The 20,830-nt window shown below is 39.9% G+C and overlaps 1 protein-coding gene and 1 long non-coding RNA gene across 5 annotated transcripts in view; one reads left to right on the forward strand and one right to left on the reverse strand.

Moving 5' to 3' along the window:
- LOC117282277 overlaps positions 1 to 19,380 on the forward strand; it is a 20,881-nt gene extending 1,501 nt beyond the window's left edge. Inside the window, exons 2-3 of the long non-coding RNA XR_004512986.1 lie at positions 11,301 to 11,474; positions 19,207 to 19,380. This is a non-coding gene — a long non-coding RNA (uncharacterized LOC117282277). The remainder of the gene's footprint in view (positions 1 to 11,300; positions 11,475 to 19,206) is intronic.
- LOC111864098 (Down syndrome cell adhesion molecule-like protein Dscam2) overlaps positions 1 to 20,830 on the reverse strand; it is a 368,724-nt gene that overhangs the window by 118,478 nt on the left and 229,416 nt on the right. Inside the window, exon 1 of one of the 4 annotated variants that reach the window (XM_033751327.1) lies at positions 2,936 to 3,012. The exons of the other annotated variants lie outside the window; for them this stretch is intronic. The gene's annotated coding sequence lies outside the window, so the exon portion shown is untranslated. Of the gene's footprint in view, positions 1 to 2,935; positions 3,013 to 20,830 lie in introns of those variants that run through there. 4 annotated transcript variants of the gene reach the window in all.

The raw sequence follows: 20,830 nt of genomic DNA on the forward strand, positions 1-20,830 counted from the left end.
CGCAGCTGTCATCTGCAATCTGGCAGAAGTTCAAGGGCTTCTTGAAGCAACAAACTGCCCTCTTTCTCAGGGTCAAAGGGTAAATCCAACAAGTAGCTGCACACCGTTTGCCGACTTCTCGGTGAGACATGCACTCACCTTCTTCAGGGTCGAAGAGGAAGTCAATAGAAATCTGGGGCCTGATTATTGCTATTTGGTTGGCTTACTCTCAGACATAGAGTCAGCATGTTCCTCCGAAACGGCTCTGAACTTTCATGGGGTTTAAGGGCGTTACAACTCAGATTATTGTATTATTATTTTTATTTTAAAAATATGTCCTAGAACCAGGGCTCCAGCACTTACTCACTTACTTACTTACTTACGTGTTATTTTTTATAGCTAGTGGGGTGGGACTAAGTCCCTTGAACTGCGGCCACTTCTGGCCTATTGTACCAGCCCCAGATGATAGGTGAGGGTGATTGTGGAGCAATTGGTGGAATGAAGATTGGCAGGGGAAACCGAAGTAGTCGGAGAAAACCTGCCCTAGCGTCACTCTGTCCACCACAAATCTCACTTGACCAGAACCCGGACCGCCACCGAAACGTCGGTTACCACTATATCTACACGGTGCCACATTATAACCGACGTTCGTTCTGCAAATGCGATGTTATGACTTCGTGAGTGGCTCTCTTTAAGGCAATACTCGTAACTGCCCCTAGATCACTTTCCGTATCTCAGAGCGTAGTCAATACGTTCGAACCCCGAGCCATACCTCATCATTAGCTTGAAGCAGTACGACACAGGATGAGGTGGGCAAGGAATCCAGAGACTCTTCCGCCTAAAGGAGCAAAACGAAGATTTCTTGTGATAAAACAAACCGTATATTTTCGCATTAAGATTAAAGTATTGCGGGATGCTACGTCATTCGTTCTGGTACATATGTACCAAAGCTTCGGAAGAAAATGCTGTGTCCATCTTAATAACACAAGACGAAGTATCTTTAACATTTTATGCGGACACAATTTAAAAAAATTGTAACATGTATATCCGTTGTTAGGGAACAGCTAGGTAAACACGTTCCCGCGAAGAAAAATTCTTGAACAACAATAGAAAACGGGCATTCCATTGCTAGGCAAAGAGCAGTAAACAATTTTCTTGAGCAACAGAGACCGTGCTTTCTATGTGATCCGTGTCGTGGCTATATAAGAAGCAGTGAAGACTGTTTCAGAGGATTCGTCAGGAAGACGTCGTTCAAGACAGTTCAGTAGTTGACGTGTTAACCTTGAGAGTGTTATAATTGTTTGCGTGTTATAGGTACAGCAGTCGTGAAAGTGTAATAACGAATTGTGGTTACGATGTGTGAAATTATCTAAAATATGGGAGTATCCGGAACCCGTTATTTACTGTCGCTTTAAGAGGATACACGTGACAACATCAATATTTGTGGATTCAATGTAAAGAAAGAAAGAAACAACTATTAAATGGAAGAAAATGTTTCTGTAACATACACGTGTAAACCTAAATATATATAATGTATAAGAATTACATGAATAAAGAAAGTCTGCGATGCTCTTAAAATCCAGATCAGGTTTCAAAATTAGCAGAATTGGAAGGAAATGCTGTCAATACGAATTAATAATCAAACAGGAACAATGATTTGCAGTTTTCCTGTCACAAACTGGGAAGACCGGCCGAGTATAATTTGCAGAATCACATTAACTCGTGAGACAATCTGCGGTTTGTACGGAGCGTTCTGAGTTGGAAGAAAGACGAAAAAAAATGCGAGGTTGGCAATGGTTTCAAGATTTTAGGGAATGAGATAGGGGTATGTCAGTCTAAAGCAAACTGATCAATCACTGAGGAATAAAACGGGGAAATATATAAAAGACGTGCAGGGGAAAAACGCAGAGATTTGTAGCATGTGCTTGTACATCACGTTACCAACTTACTTACTTATGGAGCTGAGCCCTTCTTGAGGAGAAGCCAAATCTGCAGCTACTCAAGAATTTCCCAGCATTTTATGGAACCTGAAAGTTCATTACCGTGTTCACAAGAACCCTCCACTGGTCCATATCCTGAGCTAGATCTATCCAATCCATGCCATCCCATCATATCTATCAAGTTACCAACAGAATTCCAAATTAACCCAGCTTTCTTATTTACCTACGAACCTATTTATATGTATACGCACATGTCAGTGTCTACTTCTGTCCATCCGTCTGTCAGTCCATCCATACAGAGACTGCTTTGTTAGAAAATGTGTGCCACTGTTCACGTTAGTTTCCTCAGAATTTTTAAGAAACTTATCAATCTTCATGACGTTTCGTATGGACTTTATGCCACTGGAAAACTAGTGAGTATTTTATTGAAAAGCAAGTGATTTAATTTTAATAAAGGACTTTCTTTATTTCCTTTTAAAATTTTTCCGATACTGTGTTCTATTAGTAGTTAGTACTGCGCGCGTGCAAGTCCTTGTGTGTGTATATTGTGATGTATCGACCAGTTGCTAGGCAACGACTCAGTATAAGCGTTCCAGAAAACACACAAAAATAGGAGCCGTGTTCCCTGTGTATTATGCTACAACGCGTTGCTAGGTAACACAACGATACTGACCAGAGAAGGTGAAGTTTTCTGTGGTGTCCGACCCGAGGCTATACAACAAAAATCTATTTGCAGCTAGGGAGATTAGAGTAGAGAATTGGAATTGCGAGTTCAGAAGCTGCAGGAGTACAGAACAGGAGCCAGGAGAGAACTGAGTCGAGTCTTTGGAACTGGCAGCTGCAGAAATGGCAAGAAGAGACTCAGACTCTGCCAAGAAGACGTCATACGTGAGTTGAAGTGACAGTGACAGTGTGATAAATCCGTTGCCAGGGTACGACTAGTGAAAACTGAGTACCTTAGAGCGTGTGCAACGGTGAAATGAAAGTGTGTAGAATAGCGATAGTGTTATGTTTACCTGTAGTCTCGAACTGTGTAAATAACTCCAATAATCCAGGCCAGAACCCGCTATTGTTAGTCACGGATACTCTGTTCTTCTCCTTACAAACACGTACATGTTTACCAATTGAACTTTCGACTGACAGGTATGTTTCTATAGGTTGATCAATAGTCCTTGAGCTCCAAAAGATAAATAAAATATTGTCATTAGAACGGAGGAGGGCCAAGCGGTAGCACAGTTGGTTTGACATTCAAAACACGATTTATTTTGAACTAAAAGTCACCATGAAGTTAACCAAATGATAACACGAAGGAGTCCGCAGTGTTTTCAAACTTGTTGCCTTATTGAACAGTCTCATCTGACCATTTTATCTGCACACATCACGAAACTATGCGGACAGACTTTCTTTCCTGCATGTGCTGTCTTATGGAAATATTTTGCCTGCATGAAGACACATGACTATCTCGCAGGACTGTTTTATAAAACCATCTCGTCATCGATTCACAGAGACACACATTCAGTGGTTCATCTCATCGGACGGTAGTATCAATCCTCTTTAATGGACCACATTATCGACCGGTTCTCCAGCAGTTTGTGTCAAACAAGTATCCCCCCTCCTCCTCCCCCACTGTCATGGAATTTCTCCCTGTCACTGTTCAAATGGAATGCATGTCAGAGTTAATATAGCGCGTTGCAATTCATCTTGCTTATTTTCGAATTGCTACGATTCCCGTAACGGGCGAGTGAGAATAATTCGTAAGATACGCACAAAGCGGCGTGGAACCGGATATAAAAAATGTCCTCTCTTTGTAATGTCAACAGTTCTCGTCTTCATAATGTTACGTTTTTCTTTTTAGTTAAATGTAATATTTTTTTGTAATCCATCTCCTCACCAAATCGGACTTATACACATAAATAGAGACGCCCTTCAAATAGAAATAAAAATCAAAATAATGACGTACAATACTGCAACGGATATCCGAGCACCATAACAACCGTCTGTGTCCGCATAAGCACCACCATATGCTATTACGATTGCATCTACGTACTATGAAATATAATTACTGTACTGTACTTTAATTATGTGATTAATTTCATTTTAAGACTTTCACTTTCATTGTAATTTTATATTATTGTATACTATTTGAAAAATCTGGGGTACGCGGCAGCGTAGTTGGTTGAGGCACTATGCTACAAGATGGAAGGTCACGGGTTCAAGTCCCGATGAGGTCATTGGATTTGTTTAAATTTACCTAATCCTTCCAGCGCACTATGGCCCTGGGGTCGACTCAGCCTCTAACAGAAATGAGTACCAGGAATATTCTTGGGGAGTAAAGCGCGGCCGGCGCGTAAGGCTGACAACCTTACCGCCATCTATGAGCCGATTGTCTGGAAAATGTGGGGGCCTCAACATCTCACAACCCTATGGGTCTCCACAGTCTGTTACAGGGATACCTTTACTTTTATTTGAGATATCTGATACTACATCATGTAATTAGCTCGCAATTCAGTAGCTAAAGAAGTTTTTATGTGTATTTACCTGATGATGGCTTCTTGAAAACCGAAACATGTAGCGAAGTACTACTTTAAACTACAAACATATATTATTAATTTTGTGTTGTGACGGCTTTCAATAAAGAAATATAAAAGTAATATTTTCGAACATACTGTTAGATTCTGAACCTGATGAAAGTTTCCGCATGCGATGGACGGAGCCAGACGGTGACGTAGCCGCACAAATTGTTCCATGCACAAGAGCGTGGTGTGAGAGAACATGTAACATTAATCTGACCGTCTGGTCACTGATATCTGCAATATTATTATTATTAGTGGCATCAAGTAAGGAAAACAATGAAAAGGAAAATATTAGTTAGATATGTACTTCGGAAAAGAATCTCCATGGAGCAGAAACGGTCCACAGGAGCTACTTGTCGCTCGGTTACTCAAAATACATAGCACTTTTAATACGTTCATCGCCGTGTTCACAAAAGCCGCCACAGAGCTATACCTTCAGCCAGATGAATCCATCCCACAACCCATTTCTTTACGTTCAGTTTCATTATCAGCGACCATCTACAAACACAGATTTCACAGCTGGTCTCTATTACTGTTGCTGCATATCACTCCGTAACTTGCTGGATGTTTACGGTGAGGTGCTGTTAGCTCCAGCAGAACCCTTCCTTATCGGCAACGCGCAGTTTCCTACAAGTTACGCAAAGCAGGGTCTGTCACGTCTGTCCCCACATCTATCAGCCGGCCATTGTGTTCTCCCATCAGTCGGTGCTTTCGAATGCTTGAACTTAGGAAATGAGATAATATTAGGGAGTTTCATAAGTTTTGTGCTTGGAAGCCAGTCGAAATTCATAGCTACTGATCTCTTACAATTGGAAATAACAACACAGCGGACGGTCAGACGTTTAAGATTGGAGCACCACTAACGCCATTAGCTGTACTATTGAAATGCTGTAGCCATGACAACCAATAATAACTACAGGAAGCATATAAAATATGTTAACAACTTGCATCAGAATAGGAACAAACAACGCAAATAATTTTAGTGACGGAAGTAACCATAGCAACAATTGATGTAAGATATGTAATTTGTAATAATTCCGTTAGCTACGACTATTATTATCGATAATGAAAGTGATAATAATTAACTGAACGCTGCCATTAGACGGTTCAGTGTCGTGTATTTGCGTAGTGAGCGGTGTGTTCATGTCTTGTCTTGTGTGAACCTTGCCCCTTAATGTCCGTGCGTTTTGTATACAAAAAGGAAGCAAATAATTAGTGCCCTTCTTGTTCATACGAGTACTGTCGCGTATTTTCACCGTGCAAGAACTGTGGAGGCAGAGAAACAGCCGTTGCTAGGTAATGGCGGCAACCAACAATAGAGATGTCGTACAGCCGTTAATATGAATCAACTGAGTAAATGCGTTCCCGTGTAGACGAATACTTGTTCATGCAAAAACAGAAGAGCTATGTTTTCTGTGTGGTCCGTGCCGCGGGGCTATAACAAGAAAAGGAAAATCGTTTGAATAGAGAGAGTTGCCCGTGTGTAGGAGGGGTCCAATACCTCCACCGTGACCTTGAGAGTCGTAGGAGGCTACGAAAAGTCTCAAATCTGAGATAGTAAAATATGGTCGTGAGTCCCAAGGGACTTGGACCCGAGAAAGACTGCTCTGGCAAGGGCCAACAGCATATACAAAAAAAGACCCGTCCTCTCCTCAGAGAGGGCGCACACAAAAACAAGACCGTAACTGTCAAACAGTAATAAATATCTGGTCATGAGCCCCAGATGGGGCTCTACACCAAGACTTACTGACTGACCGCCAGTCGCAATATGACTTTGAATTTTTGGGTCAGTTGAGTTCCAGAGTTGGCAGTTGCGGTAGTGAATTGAGTCTCTGGAGTTGGCAGTTGGCAGAATAATCAGGAATAAGTGGCAATAAAGTAATCAGGCTGTGCAAAGAAGACTTGCAGTGGTCTGCAGTGACAGTGAGACTCTTATAAATCCGTTGCCAGGGTACGACTAATGAAGATAGAGAAGATTTAGCGTGTCCTGGTTATTGGCAAATTGTGTAGATAACCGATAACGCTGTTACTTGTAGTTACGAGTTGATTGCATAAGGTGTCAATAAATCCAATCATCCGATCCAAAACCTTCTAATAGTTACAATCCCCTACAAGTGACAATAATTTGCAAGGGAACACAAATGTTTGAAATAGCAGCAGGAATCCACAGCTCATATAACACGTACACATTAATCACGAAACAATAAACTCCGCTGTTTCTCACATGACCGGGTCAACATACGCACAGCTGAATGTCACGGTGGAGGGGATAGGGCTCCTGCTTCCTGGCTTCAAACCTCGACCTTTCTTGTGGGCCATCTGGACATTGTTTCTTCTTGATTTTTCTCGGGTTCTTGAGTCAATTTCCGGGACATTGCCTCAAATTAAGGTACGATTTCTTCCTTCACCTTCCTTTCCAGTTTATTTTTCATTAACATCGAAAGTGGACTACTGACATGCGCTTAAAATAAATAAATATATACATATATATGCAAATAAACTCATAATATACATATAAACCAACGTTTTTGTGACGTCCCCCAGCGAAGGCCGCTCAAAGTTTCCAGAAATATGTGGACGCTACTGCCGTCTGTGAAAACGATTCTGAGAAATGCCTCATTTCGAAGTCACGCCTCACAAAGGCCTCGTGCCCCATCCTGCAGCGTCTCATTCGAGATGCAACGGAGACTGCATCAACTGAATCGCACTGAGGTGGATAAATGTAATTTGGCCCCCAATCCGTCTCCCTCAAGTCGACTAAGCAATTTTCCGGAGATTGAAACAGGAAATAAACTGTTCGTCTTTGCGGAGCGGATGTGACGGCAACTTCCGTTGGCAATAAATTTAACCCCATGCACGAGAAAATCATACAAAACCACGATGAATATGTTTTTGCTGGGGTAAGAATCAGATTATATGCTTCAAGATGTTGGTAAGAGGCGTTTACTCCATTTTATTGTGGCTAATGGGAAAGGATATTGTATATGTAGTCATTTATACGTAGATGTTTTCATTAGATCACACACTGTGGTGTTGGATTCGAACCTCACTCGAGGCATGGATGTCTATCTCCTTTTATTCTGTGTTTGTGTTGTCCTGTGTAGGTAGCGATTTTGAGACGGGCTGATCGCCAGTACAAGAAGGCCTACAGACTCACTATAAGGTTACGACACTAAGTGAAACGAAGCGTATCACAGATATCTTATGTTTCAAAGGGAGCAACAGATAATTTGAATTAATGAATGTATACTATAAGGCAAAGGAGCCCAATTTCATTTGTTGCAAATCCTTACACTTCAGATAATTCAGTGGCACGTGCTCCATGACATTTTTACAAGTTACAAGAAGGGAACTGAAATTTCCACAACGATTGTTCAAAGCTGGCACAAATATTCATATTTACTTACTTACTTACTCATGGAAATGAGCCCTTCTTGAGGAGAAGCCAAATCTGCAGCTACTCAAGAATTCCCCAGCATTTTATGGAACCCGAAGGTTCATTACCGTGTTCACAAGATTGGTCTGTATCCTGAGCCAGATCAATCTAATCCATATCATATCATCCTATCTCTGTAATATCCATTTTAATATTGTTCACCCTTCTACGCCTTGGTCTTCTCAGTAGTCTCTTCTCTTCTGGCTTTCCCACCATTATCCTATATGCATTCCTCTTTTCCCAATTCGTTCTACATGCCCTGTACACCTCATCTTCTTTAACTTGATCATTCTAAATTTATTTGGAGAAGAGTACAAATTACGAACCTCCTCATTATGCAGTTTTCTCCAACCTCCTGTCACTTTATCTCTTTTCGGTCCAAATATTCTCCTCAACACCCTGTTCTCAAACACCCTCAGTCTATGTACTACGTTTTCACTAGACGCCAAAACTATTAGAATATTTCCAGTAGCAGACGACGACCCTCTGTTCCATGCTCAGGGACAGAACGGTTAAAGAACACTTTCATTTACTCTACCTCTCTTTCAATAAAAGTCTTAGTTATATGGCTTTCGCCAACAGATATCTGTGTTCGTGAGGCTGATGCATTTGCAGTTTTCGTCTCTCCATATTATTATTCCTTAAGTTCCAGATATTTTCCAATCGTTAGAAAATAATTCGTGTGAAATAAATTTAATTTAATCCTCTAAGCAGAAGACTGAAGACCCAAACTCTCGCTCCAAGACATCAGTCGTGTAGAATCCCTTCTCTTTTTCTCTCCAAGCCAACAACAGACGAAAACCAGCGTTTGGGTGTCCTATTCATTGACAACAACGAAAATACTAAGATCATCTTCGTCTTTAAATGTCACATATTTTTAGTTTCATTATGATTTTTACCTACCGCAGTCCGTGGTTGTGTAAAACTATATTTTCGCAACCGGTATACACTTTAGAAAATAAAGCAGTTGAATGAGTGTTAAGTCGAGAAGCTTCTCTATAAATTTCCAGTTGAGTTCTCTAGTAACACTACATATATTAGCCAGTAACTGATCCCACCCGAGTCATGCCTCAGCAACGTCCAGTTACTCTCTCAACAGTTGCATTAATCCGTTATTTGAGGCCGTCTAAACGTGACACCTGCCCTGTACACCCATATGACCGATTTCTGATATAGCGTTATAAGAAAAGCAACAGCCCAGGGGCATAAAATCTGATGACGTCAGTTGTCACATGATTAGGTCTCCCCTACCCATCCAGTTCACAGAATATATCTCATTCAGTGCATCATACACGTGCTGCTGTAATTAGGCGATGTTAAATCTTACTGAATACGTCTCAATATATTCCAAATGCGAAAAGAGAAGTTCCCCAATATATCAAGATAAATATTATCTGTGATCTCTTGGAACTTCGGAATTCAAATCCAGTCGGTCTGTTACTCGCTCCTCCAGCTTACGACTGCCCGCAAACGACCTTTGTTGTCCCCCATAAACCTCCGGCGAGGACGTGCAGAAAAGACGTCACGTGGTAACTAAGCACTGTTTAGGTGACGTAATTGCTTATGTGTGGAAGTGTTTACCGAGCCGTTGCCTAGAAGCGGGTTGCATAACCCCTTTGTTCCACTGTTGAGTGTTGGACCGAGTTTGTGCTGCGTACATTGCCTAGTAGTGATGTACATGTCACAATATTTTGGCGTGTAACCGGTGTATCCAATAGCTTGCCTGAATACATCAATCTTCCTACATAACAGGCCTGCAATTTGGTTTACTGAACATGTGAACCGAACGACATGAAACTGGACTTTTGAGGCGGCAAGCAAATCTCAGTCAGGAAGGTCTAATTCGTTGCCGCAACTGACCACAATTACTGTCCCTCAGTGGTGAGGTAACCGACTAGAATGCCTACCGTGGCCGACTATCCTTACATCTCATTGGTACCCATTACTGATGGGTAAAGGTATCCCTGTAACAGGCCGTGGAAGTCCATAGGGTTGTGANATTACTGAACATGTGAACCGAAAGATATGGAACTGGACTTTTGAGACGGCAAGCAGATCTCAGTCAGGAAGGTCTAATTCGTTGCACCAACTGGCCACCATTACTGTTCCTTAGTGGTGAGGTAACCGACTAGAATGCCTACCGTGGCCGATTATCCTTAGATCTCATTGGTACTNTGGTTGGAAGGATTAGGTAAATTTAAAAATCCAATGACCTCGTCGGGAATCAAACCCGCGACCTTCCGGTTTGTAGCATAGTTCCTGAACTAACTACGACACAAGCGGCCTCCGTAGGCTAGGGGTAACGTTCCCACCTCGTGAGTCAAGGTACGCGGGTTCAAAACCGGCGGAGGTCGTGGAATTTTTAAGGGCGGAAAAATTCAGGGAACAAGTCCTCCGGGAGGGACTNTTCTGAGCACTTTCAAATCATTATTGATATAAAGGGTAAAAGTAAAGCTATCCCTGTAACAGGCCGTGGAAGTCCATAGGGTTGTGAGACATCAAAGCTCCTACATTTTCTAGACAATCTGCTCACGGATGGTGGTGAGGGTGTCGGTCTTATACAACGGCCGCCCTTTGCCTCCAGGATGATTCCTGGTATTAATTTCTGTTAGGGGCTGAGCCGACCCCAGGGCCATAGTGTGATTGGAAGGATTAGGTCAACTGAAAANGATACCGCTAAGCCAGTAGAGGCCGAACTCGCTGGCTCGGTCGCGACTGATGATACGCACCAATATCGGTAGGGTATAGAGACTGGTAGAATATCATAGAGGGAAGCACAATGGANTCATCGGGAATCAAACCCGCGACCCGGCTTGTATCATAGTTCTTCAACTAACTACGACACAGCGTGCACCCTATTACTGATGTAGGCCTTCNAAATAACTAACTAACTAACTAATTAACTAACTACGACACAGCGTGCACCCTATTACTGATGTAGGCCTTCAAAATATGTATGGCCTTGACCTTCCTCACATCTATCAGCGGACTTAGCTTCTTTACTCAGGAACGAGCAAAGTGTATGGCGAGAGATGAAGCTCCCGACTTAAGAGAAGTGTGGATATGACAATGCGCTGCATTATCAAACCTGTCTCCCACCCCAATTAGCGGTGGCGCTAATGAAACGATGACTATGAACAGAAGAACCTATACATCCCAGTGAAAAAAAAAATCTCTAGTAACATTTTGTGAAGCAGGGATGGCAGGTGAAATCACCCGGTACGGAAACCGACGTCAAAAAGCCTGCCTGGAATCGTTTGTTTTCATACATCAAGAGCAGCTGTTACAATATTCTTACATAACCACAGGATAAATATAAAGTCTGTACACGTGTTCCATTGTTTGCGAGATGCCACTCACTTCTGATTGCAGAACACAAAGTCCTTTGTCTCCTGTTGAAATTAAAAGACCAACATGACGTGGCGTCCATTAGGTGATTCCGCGACGTACATGCAACTAAACGAGAAGTCCTTAATGCAGACCATTGTCTTCTGGGCTCCTGTGGGATGGAGTGGCGAGGAAACAAATGCCTGAGCGTTATTAACTGTAAGATGTCAACCTCATATTAGTCAATTTTTACTTAATTATAAGAAAATAATTTCAATATAACATATCGATTGATTAAAGCACAAATGTGCTATTTACACAGACAGAATCTTCATGAACCTAAAGGTGATCTACATTTCTGGATGAAACAGAACGCACCTTCTCCTACTTCCAAGGTTGTTTACTTACTTACTTACTTACTTACTTACTTATGGAGCTGAGCCCTTCTGGAGGAGCCACCAATTCTGCAGCTACACAAGAACGTACCAGCATTTTATGGAACCTGAAGGTTCATTACCGTTTCCACAAGAGCCCTCCCTCCACTGGTCCCTATCCTGAGCCAGATCAATCTAATCCATATCATCCCATCCTATCTCTCTAAGATCCATTTTAATATTGTCCACCCACCTACGCCTTGGTCTTCCCAGTGGTCTCTTGCCTTCTGGCTTTCCCACCAATATCCTATATGCATTCCTCTTTTCCCCATTCGTTCTACATGCCCTCTTTACCTGATTTTCCTTGACTTGATCATTCTAATTATCCTTGGAGAAAAGTACAAGTTATGAAGCTCCTCATTATGCAGTTTTCTCCAACATCCTGCCACTTCATCCCTCTTCGGTTCAAATATTCTCAACAACCTGTTCTCAAACACCTTCAGACTATGTTACTCCCTTAATGTCAGAGACCAATTTTCACATCCATGCAGAACCACAGGCAAAATTTTAGTTCTGTATATTCACAGAATAATTTCAGTATGACGTATCGACTGACTAAAGCGTGAGGAGGTCCTATAAGAGGACGTAGTCAGTGAAAATTATACAGGCAACAAACAGAAGCCATACAAAATCATGAAACGAAAATGTTCGTAATATTGGGCAAGGCGAAGCCCGATATAGAAAGTATAAGAGGCTTAAAATTGGTGGCGGTCAACGCATACGACCGTTCAAGTGACTTGGCTGCCGTTGTAGCGGAAGCTACTAGCAATAGGGAGAAATCTGCTGTACTGAGCCTAGAATAACAGAGGCCCTTTATATGTTGTATATGCACTTTTTAACATGTTTAACATGTAAACTGTGAATATCTTTTACGTTATGACAAATGACTTACTACTGCGGACAATGACCCTAATGAAGGACTGACTCGTCATCTCGTCAGAGAGGACGCCCCACAATAACAAGACCGTAACCGTCAAACAGTAATAAATATCTGGTCATGAGCCCCAGACTGGGCTTAACACCGAGATTGACTGACTGACCAATGACACAATGGTCAAGTTTAGTATTGGTCATTAACTTCTTTTGAAAAAAAAAATGTGGGGATAATTGAAATAAGCAAATTCACAGAGGTTTTGGAAAACTTTTTGAAATATCTGGAGCATTGCGGGAGCATTCTCTTATTCAGTAACAATACTGCGATGTACACTCTTCGTTTTGAATGAATTTTGCGATGCCTTCGCAATATCTGAACGTAATAAGGACGGAAGGGGGGAAATCAACTGGAGAATGAGGTTAAACTCTACAGAAGTCAGGTGTTCTTTCTGAAGAGTGTCTACTTCAGTGTCAGCCTCCTGAGGTCTTAAAACTGATCAGAAATCGTATGATGATACTGATTCAAAGTCCACACTGCCCCTATTATCATAATGCAAACATTTCTATTTAAGCAACATGTCTTTCCAAAGAATGATGATTATGATGACAATAATTCATTTCCTTTATATGAGTGCCTGAAAGTATACAAAACTAAACCTTGAGAAAACACTAAACTAAAAGTAGATTCTAAAGAGTTCTGACGGTGGTGTTTTCAAGATTCGGAATTACTTGGTTTTTGCTCTTTGTCAATCGCCCGGTATTCTAGAAACTATAGAATACAAAGTTTAGGAAACTTGATCTGTTTCCGTCCTCAGGTGAGAGGGGAGACACAGGTTATCCGGTGACTGACGTTACAGGCTAGGTGTCTCCTCTCTCACATGAAGAAGGAAGCAGATCCTGCCGAAACATTCTGTCCTCTCGTTTTTAGAACACCACAGGATGGGCAAAGTTCAAGACCCAGAATTCCGACTAAACTAAAAATCCCGTACTAGAAGTAAAACAGTGCAGATAACACGATAACAAAATTAACAGGAACCAAGAATCAATCAGGAATGAATAAGAGGGATACCTCAAGGAAGACAGTGTCATCATTAGAAAAGTCCAGAAATCTGCAGATACTGTTTGCAGATGTGACACTCTGACTAAAATCTAAATCCTGAGACATTAGTCTTGTTAAGGGTGAGAAATATAATTTAATAATATTTTATTTAAGCAAACTGTTGCATTACTCTAAATTTTACATACAATAACAGTTCCATCAACACTGCAACTATTTTCATTATTTACATTTCATTTTCCTTCTTACAACATGTTACGGCCTCAACCGGCCATCATCATGTACTTTAATTTGCTGAAAGTATTATGCTGTATTGAATTCACTTCATATGTAAATGAAACATTTCATGATTTTAAATGTTGTAATCACAGTCTACCTATGTTTATATTAAAATTCATTAAAATGTATTTCTTTCTTATTTTTTTATAAAATGGAATTAAAAAACTGAGAATAACTAAATAAATAATATAGAATTTTACAAAAAAAATCAAGAATAAATAAATAAATAAATAAAAGAGAATTTTACAAAAAACAAATAAATAATTTTTAAAGAATTTTAATATAAAGTAAATTACAGCGTATGATAATCTAACTAATGTTAGCCAGATTGTGATTACAACATTTAAAATCCTGAAATACTACAGCTACATGTGAAGTGAATGACATTCAATACAGTACATAATTTTAACAAAGGAAGACACCTGAGCTTGGTCAGCTGGGGCCGAAACATATTCTAATTTAATGATTATGATGATGATAATTATAATTCAATTCAATTCTTTATTATTTATGTGACGAGTCAACAGCCGCAAGGTCAATTACAGACACAGCACAGTTTAGATAAAAGTAATTACATTATGGACAATCACAACATAAAGTCAAAGACAAATTACAGGCAAGCACTCGAGGAAAAACGCATTAATGCAGACAAGTAAACAAACAAAAAAAATAATAATTCAATTCAATTCGTGTTTATTTAAATGCAAACTTAACAGCACAGAGGCCAATAACAAAGTTGGCACGAGTACATAGAAATACATAAAAACTAAAAAACAAAATACAAATAAGACAGTCTATATAATGGCATTAAGTTAATAATAATAACACTTTGGACTCGTATTCAGAAGGTACTCGGTTCTAATCTCTGGCGTGTCACCGGTTATTCTGAGAATCTTTTGAGATTTACATCAGTCCCTCCAGAAAAAAAAAACACTGGATACTGCTTCGATAAGGTACCAACATCTTGCTTACAAACATTTCCCAAGTCATCACGTATCATGCATCTGACCATTCGACACGACACAGTCTGGAAGCTGACAGAGTTGCCTAGACGCCACAGAAAAAGAAAAACTAGGATTCGATCACGTGACATCAGCGCAGCACGGTAGCTGAGGAACTAGATCTCATTTTATTTCAGTGCTCTAAACTTGTATAACCTAAACATGACAACAACGCGATTCTTGAGGACCGAAACGTCTTCACTCTCAAATTATAACGGGGACCTTATTCTGCGCGAAAAGTCATCGAATTACTGGGGTGGGGGGGAACTGAAACCAATAAACATCAGGATTACGTTTAAAGGGTTGCTTTACTATAAATATTTATACATTTATGAGAAGGGTTAAAAAGGAAATGGAGAATATATCCAGCTAGAAACTTCATTAATTTGAATATGTTCACAATATTGTGCGGATAATTTCATAGAGAAATCGCAAGGAGCATGCCACGAGTTGGGAGAGCTTATTCACGTTTTAAAAAGCCATGAAACTTTGTGGGAAAAAGAACACTTGTCAGAGAAACGCCGAGAAGGGAAGGCGATGAGGGTTGCATACAGTTGGTTTTGGACAGGAGCCAACTGCTGGAATTTATTTTTGAGGTAACGAAACTTCTAGTACGTACTATTCATAAGGGATTAATTATCATAAAGTTATCCTCTCTCTAACGTTTATTATTTCAATAATACCGCCATCATGAGATGTAGCTTGTAATGCGAAATGTTTTCACATGCTCGGGAGAGGACCTTTCATTTTGACGAATGTATAATATTTTTATTTATGACAATTTATAAGCATAAGTTCAAAAGTTCAATTGAAGTTTGATTCGGTGTTCCAATTTTCTGCAAGTTTCATGCAAATTGAGGTTCAGCCAATGGGTTACGAGTCAGGCGATGATATTCATACATGTATGTATTTTTTCACTCGCTGTGAAAGTATATTTATACATATTTTGTGAAATAAACTGTAATTAATCCCAGATACAATACTTCTGTAAAGGGTTCCGACAATGTTTCACCCTTCTAAGTAATTTCAGGTCACACATTGCCTGTATAACGTCTATGGAGCGTGTTTCGTTTTCAAGTGATTGGTTGTAATTTCAGTGACAGATCTGTTATTACTTTTATGTTTGAAATTGGTTTGTGATTAATTTTCTTTTTAATTTTAATGTTGGTGGTGAGAGTTGCACTCAACGCATGATGTTCTCAATACTCTACCAAAATCATAATGCCAAATTTTCCAATATAGTGACAACAAATCACTGATGACACAGGTAGAGACAATTCCTGTGACATGGTACATGCCTACATGTATGAAAAAAACTCAAGACAATTGGCAATGTCCAACATTTAGCAGTATTAACAAGATATATAAAAGTATATAAGGTATGTGTCTACATAACAATAGTATTGTATTTAAAAAACAAAGAAGACGCTACTTTATCAACATTTGATTTTATTTTGTTTTTACACACATAATATGTTTCGACCTTTACACCGGGTCATCATCAGGAGCACAATGCTCCAGTTTCAGGTTTTTAATTGCAATTAATTTTCATCTAATTCTTCAAATAAGGATCCTTATTTTCTTTTGAAATTATTTAAATACATTTATTTATTATTATTTATTAAAAACAAATGTTGATACAGCAGTGTCTTCTCTCTTTTTTTTAACACAGAATATTGTTGTGTATATACCTTTATATACATTGTTCATAACACATAACAGGACGCGTGCTATTAAGATTTACCAGTATTATCTCAAGGCCAGATTACACTGCATGATCAGACACTGGCTGAATCTAGTATCTCCAAATTCCGTTGCCCTTTCAGTGTTAAATATCTTCAACCCTTCAAGTAACGTCCTATTCACGCCCTTCCGTACCACATGGTGTAAATAATATAACGCTTTGTTTTTTTGTTAGTGTCGCGTTAGTAGGATATTCAGGCGGAATTAACTTTGAAGTATTAGGCTAACAGGATAATCGCAGTAGTAGGAACTATGTTCAGTTTGTTGAGTTCCTTTAAACTCAGTATGGAGTACCTTCTCAATATTTTTTTCTCCTTGGCACTACAGCTCCAGTGGGCCTAGGCCTACCTCCACGAACTTCTCCGTTCACTTCTATTTTTCTAGATCTTACACATTCGGTAGGACTCCTTGGGTGGGTGATCAGCTCGTCGCAAGGCCTCTACCCCTACACACACACAAACTAAACATCCATACCCTGAGTGGGATTCGAACCCACGATCCCGGTTTCCAAGCGAGCGAAGACAGTACATGCCTTAGACCGCTCGGCTACCGTGACCGGCAGTGTATAAGAATAATATATAAGAATTCAGTCCGTACCTAACAGGAAACAGATCCGAACCCACGATCCCGGTTTCCAAGTGAGCGGAGACAGTATATGCCTTAGACCGCTCAGCTACCGTGACCGGCAGTGTATAAGAATAATATATAAGAATTCAGTCCGTACCTAACAGGAAACAGATCCGAACCCACGATCCCGGTTTCCAAGCGAGCGAAGACAGTACATGCCTTAGACCGCTCGGTTACCGTGACCGGCTTCTCAATAATTAGTATGGGTAATTCTAATCAAAGGTACAGGAGGTAAAATTTCGATTAGAGACTACCATGCTTTTAATTTCTTTCTTAATACCGTAATTTATAATATTCCCGATGACTGGTGATTGGAGGTCAGGTAACTGCTCCGAAATTAGATTCTACATACGACGAGGAGTTACGAACATGTATCACAGTGACATAAAACAGCTCTTCCGACGTGGATAATGCGAATATGAAAAATGATGCCGTGTCCTGAGGTATATTCTTTGAATTTCAAATTGCTTTTCTTTACGGAATGAATATCCTCTTATCCGAATGGCGAATTAACCTTCTGTGCCCCAGACGTCAGGCGTTCCCCAGACAAATTTACGTCCAGATTTAGATAGGTGACGTCTATAGAACGCTGTCGTTAGGCGGCTTACCGTCGACGTCGAGTGGGGTAGTGGAGGCTGTCAGACCTGTCCTCACACTTCCGGCGTCAACTCAGCCATGACACGCACTCGACCTTCTGAAGCATACAGTCTGTGGCAACTGCCAAAAGAATTTTGAAGCGAAATTAATCTCGTAAGTATCTAGTGTATATAAGTTCTTTCTTGCTGGCTGCTTGTCGTGTTCTGGGAACACGGCATTGAAATCACTAGACTAAATTTTATTTCATGTTAGCGGGCCCAGCTGAATGTCTGTGGATTTTGGCCGGTTTGGATTTAACCATGGGTTTCACAACTTCAGTCAATACATAAACCCTTGTCATGGTTAGATGTTTCCTTTCCCGATCATATCGTTTTCCTTGATTTTATGTGGTTAAGGAACGCTACGATGTGATATTTATCGATTCTAAGTCGATAGTTATCGAAAAGTAAACAATCGTAAGAATTTTGAAAGAACGTCACAATATTCTATTTTTTGTGTCTGTGTTAAATCAAGGACAAAAATGAAATATACTACAATTTTCAACCGAATGAAAATTTAGTATATATGCTACTTCATTACAAAATTTCATGTCAAATAAAAACTGGTATTATTCTAAGTTTCGTCATTGTTATTGTTATTGTTATTATTATTATTATTATTATTATTAACTTCTATGCGTGTATGTATATGTACTGTCATTTTCTCGCAACAAATGGCATAACTATTGGAAATGTACTTATTTTACTTTTCTCGCCTCTTAAAGCTAACTTCAATTTTTCTTGGAAGTATTATTACGTAATTTATTGCTATTATACAGACTGTTATACTTTGTATTTTGCTCTTTAATTATTTTTATGTATTTCTGTCTACTCTTGCCAAATTTGTAATTGGCCACTGTGCTGTTAGGTTTGCACGTAAATAAACACGTATTGTTATTATTGTTATTATTATTATTATTATTATTATTATGCTGTGTCTGTAATTGGCCTTGTGCTTGTTGACTCAGCATTTAAATAATAAAGCATTAATTTCAATTGAATTTTTATTACGAGTATTTTAATTAATATCCTAATCATTACTGTTACTAATATTATTAATATTTTGACACAATAAGAACAATATAACTTCTTTTACTCGTAAAACGAACAGTGTACTCTTATTTACTCTTACTTTTTAGGTGATCTATTAACCGTGAGACCTGACTCTGTAACAGATTTTGGTGCATCTTCATTGCCATGTTGGCTACTTAGTCTGTACATTTATCTTTTGCGTCTTTATCAAATTATTATTTCAGGCATACGTCACAGATGTACACCCCACCAATTGTTTTATTTGTACAGACGCAGCCCTGAGGACAGAAAACGGATGCCAAAACATCAGGACACCCGAAGCAGAACACAGCAGAATAAATATAAATACACGTCATTCCTTCGTCATGTATGTTGGAAAGTGCATTCAAATGTTACACAAATAAATAAATACAAAAACAAAATATAAATCGAAGGTAAACTAAATTATTAGAGAATAAAGGTAAATGACACAAAAGTAAATAAAATGAAATGAACAAACAATATTTGTTTCCCTTAATTAGTAATGCTAATTAGGAATTTGCTATATAACCTGGCTACCATACCAACAAACTTGGTATTAAGATCACCATATTCTGGAAAGTGTATTGATATTGTCCTTCAGATAGGAACGAAAGTTTCGAAAACACCTACTGCTCCTATCTTCAAGGCAGAAAACTGATATTCACATATGCAATGCAGGGAATTCAGATACCGACTAGTTTTGTACAAAGTACGCACTCTGTGAATGAAATACGTCATTTACGGACGCATGCGCAATATAACTGGAAAACTTCGTGGGCGTTCTATAATTGGCATTGCCGCCTATTGTTTGGGCACTAATGACGGAGCAGAATATTTAGTTGCAAATTAGGACTGGAGATACATCAACTCATCTCAAAGCATATTTTGCATTTGTTGGGGAAGCCATGATTCAATGTATCCACATTCATGGAATAGTGAACTGACTGCGGGGTGACTGAATGAAAACCGTCAGTAAAAAGTTATATATATATATATATATATATATATGACAGTCACGTAAATTTGTTTCTTACTTACTTACTCATGGAAGAGGCTTCCGTAGCCTAGGGGTAACGTTCCCACCTCATGAGTCAAGGTACGCGGGTTCAAATCCGGCGGAGGTCGTGGAATTTTTAAAGGGCAGAAAAATTCAGGGAACAAGTCCTCCGGGAGGGACTTTAAGCCGTGGGTCCCGTGTCGTAGATTTACGGCACGTAAAAGAACCTCATGTCTCTAGGAGACCTCTGAGCTAAATCAGGCAAAAAATTTCCCGCCCTAGTAATTTCCAATTCCTCCCGTAGATGGGGGAAGTATTAGGTACCACTGCCAGAGGAGGGGGGACCCCTCTGACAGAAAGGGACTAACTATTAGATACCACTGCCAGAGGAGGTTGGAACCTCGCTGGCAGAAAGGGTTTGATTGTAAGCACTAGTACCGGTAGGGTATGGAGACAGTAGAAATTAAAAAGGGGGACGCACAATGGACCAATAACCGGTCTAAGTGCATGGGGAAACCCACCTCCCCAATACGGAATACGATACGGAGTTAGTTACTCATGGAGCTGAGCCCTTCTTGAGAAGCCGCCAATTCTGCAGCTACTCAAGAAGTTCTCAGCATTTTATGGAACCCGGAGGTTCATTACCGTGTTCACAAGAGCTCTCCACTGGTCCCTATCCAGAGCCAGATCAATCCAATCAATACCATCCCATCCTGTCTAAGAACAATTTTATTATTGTCCACCAAACTACGCCTCGGTCTTTCCAGTGGACTCTTTCCTTCTGGCTTTCCCACTAAAATCCTATACGCATTCCTCTTCTCCCTTATTCGTGCTACATTCCCTGCCCACCTCATCTTCCTTGACTTGATCATTCTA

This window comes from Cryptotermes secundus, unplaced genomic scaffold, assembly GCF_002891405.2.
Source record: "Cryptotermes secundus unplaced genomic scaffold, Csec_1.0 scaffold708, whole genome shotgun sequence".
Taxonomy (NCBI): domain Eukaryota; kingdom Metazoa; phylum Arthropoda; class Insecta; order Blattodea; family Kalotermitidae; genus Cryptotermes; species Cryptotermes secundus.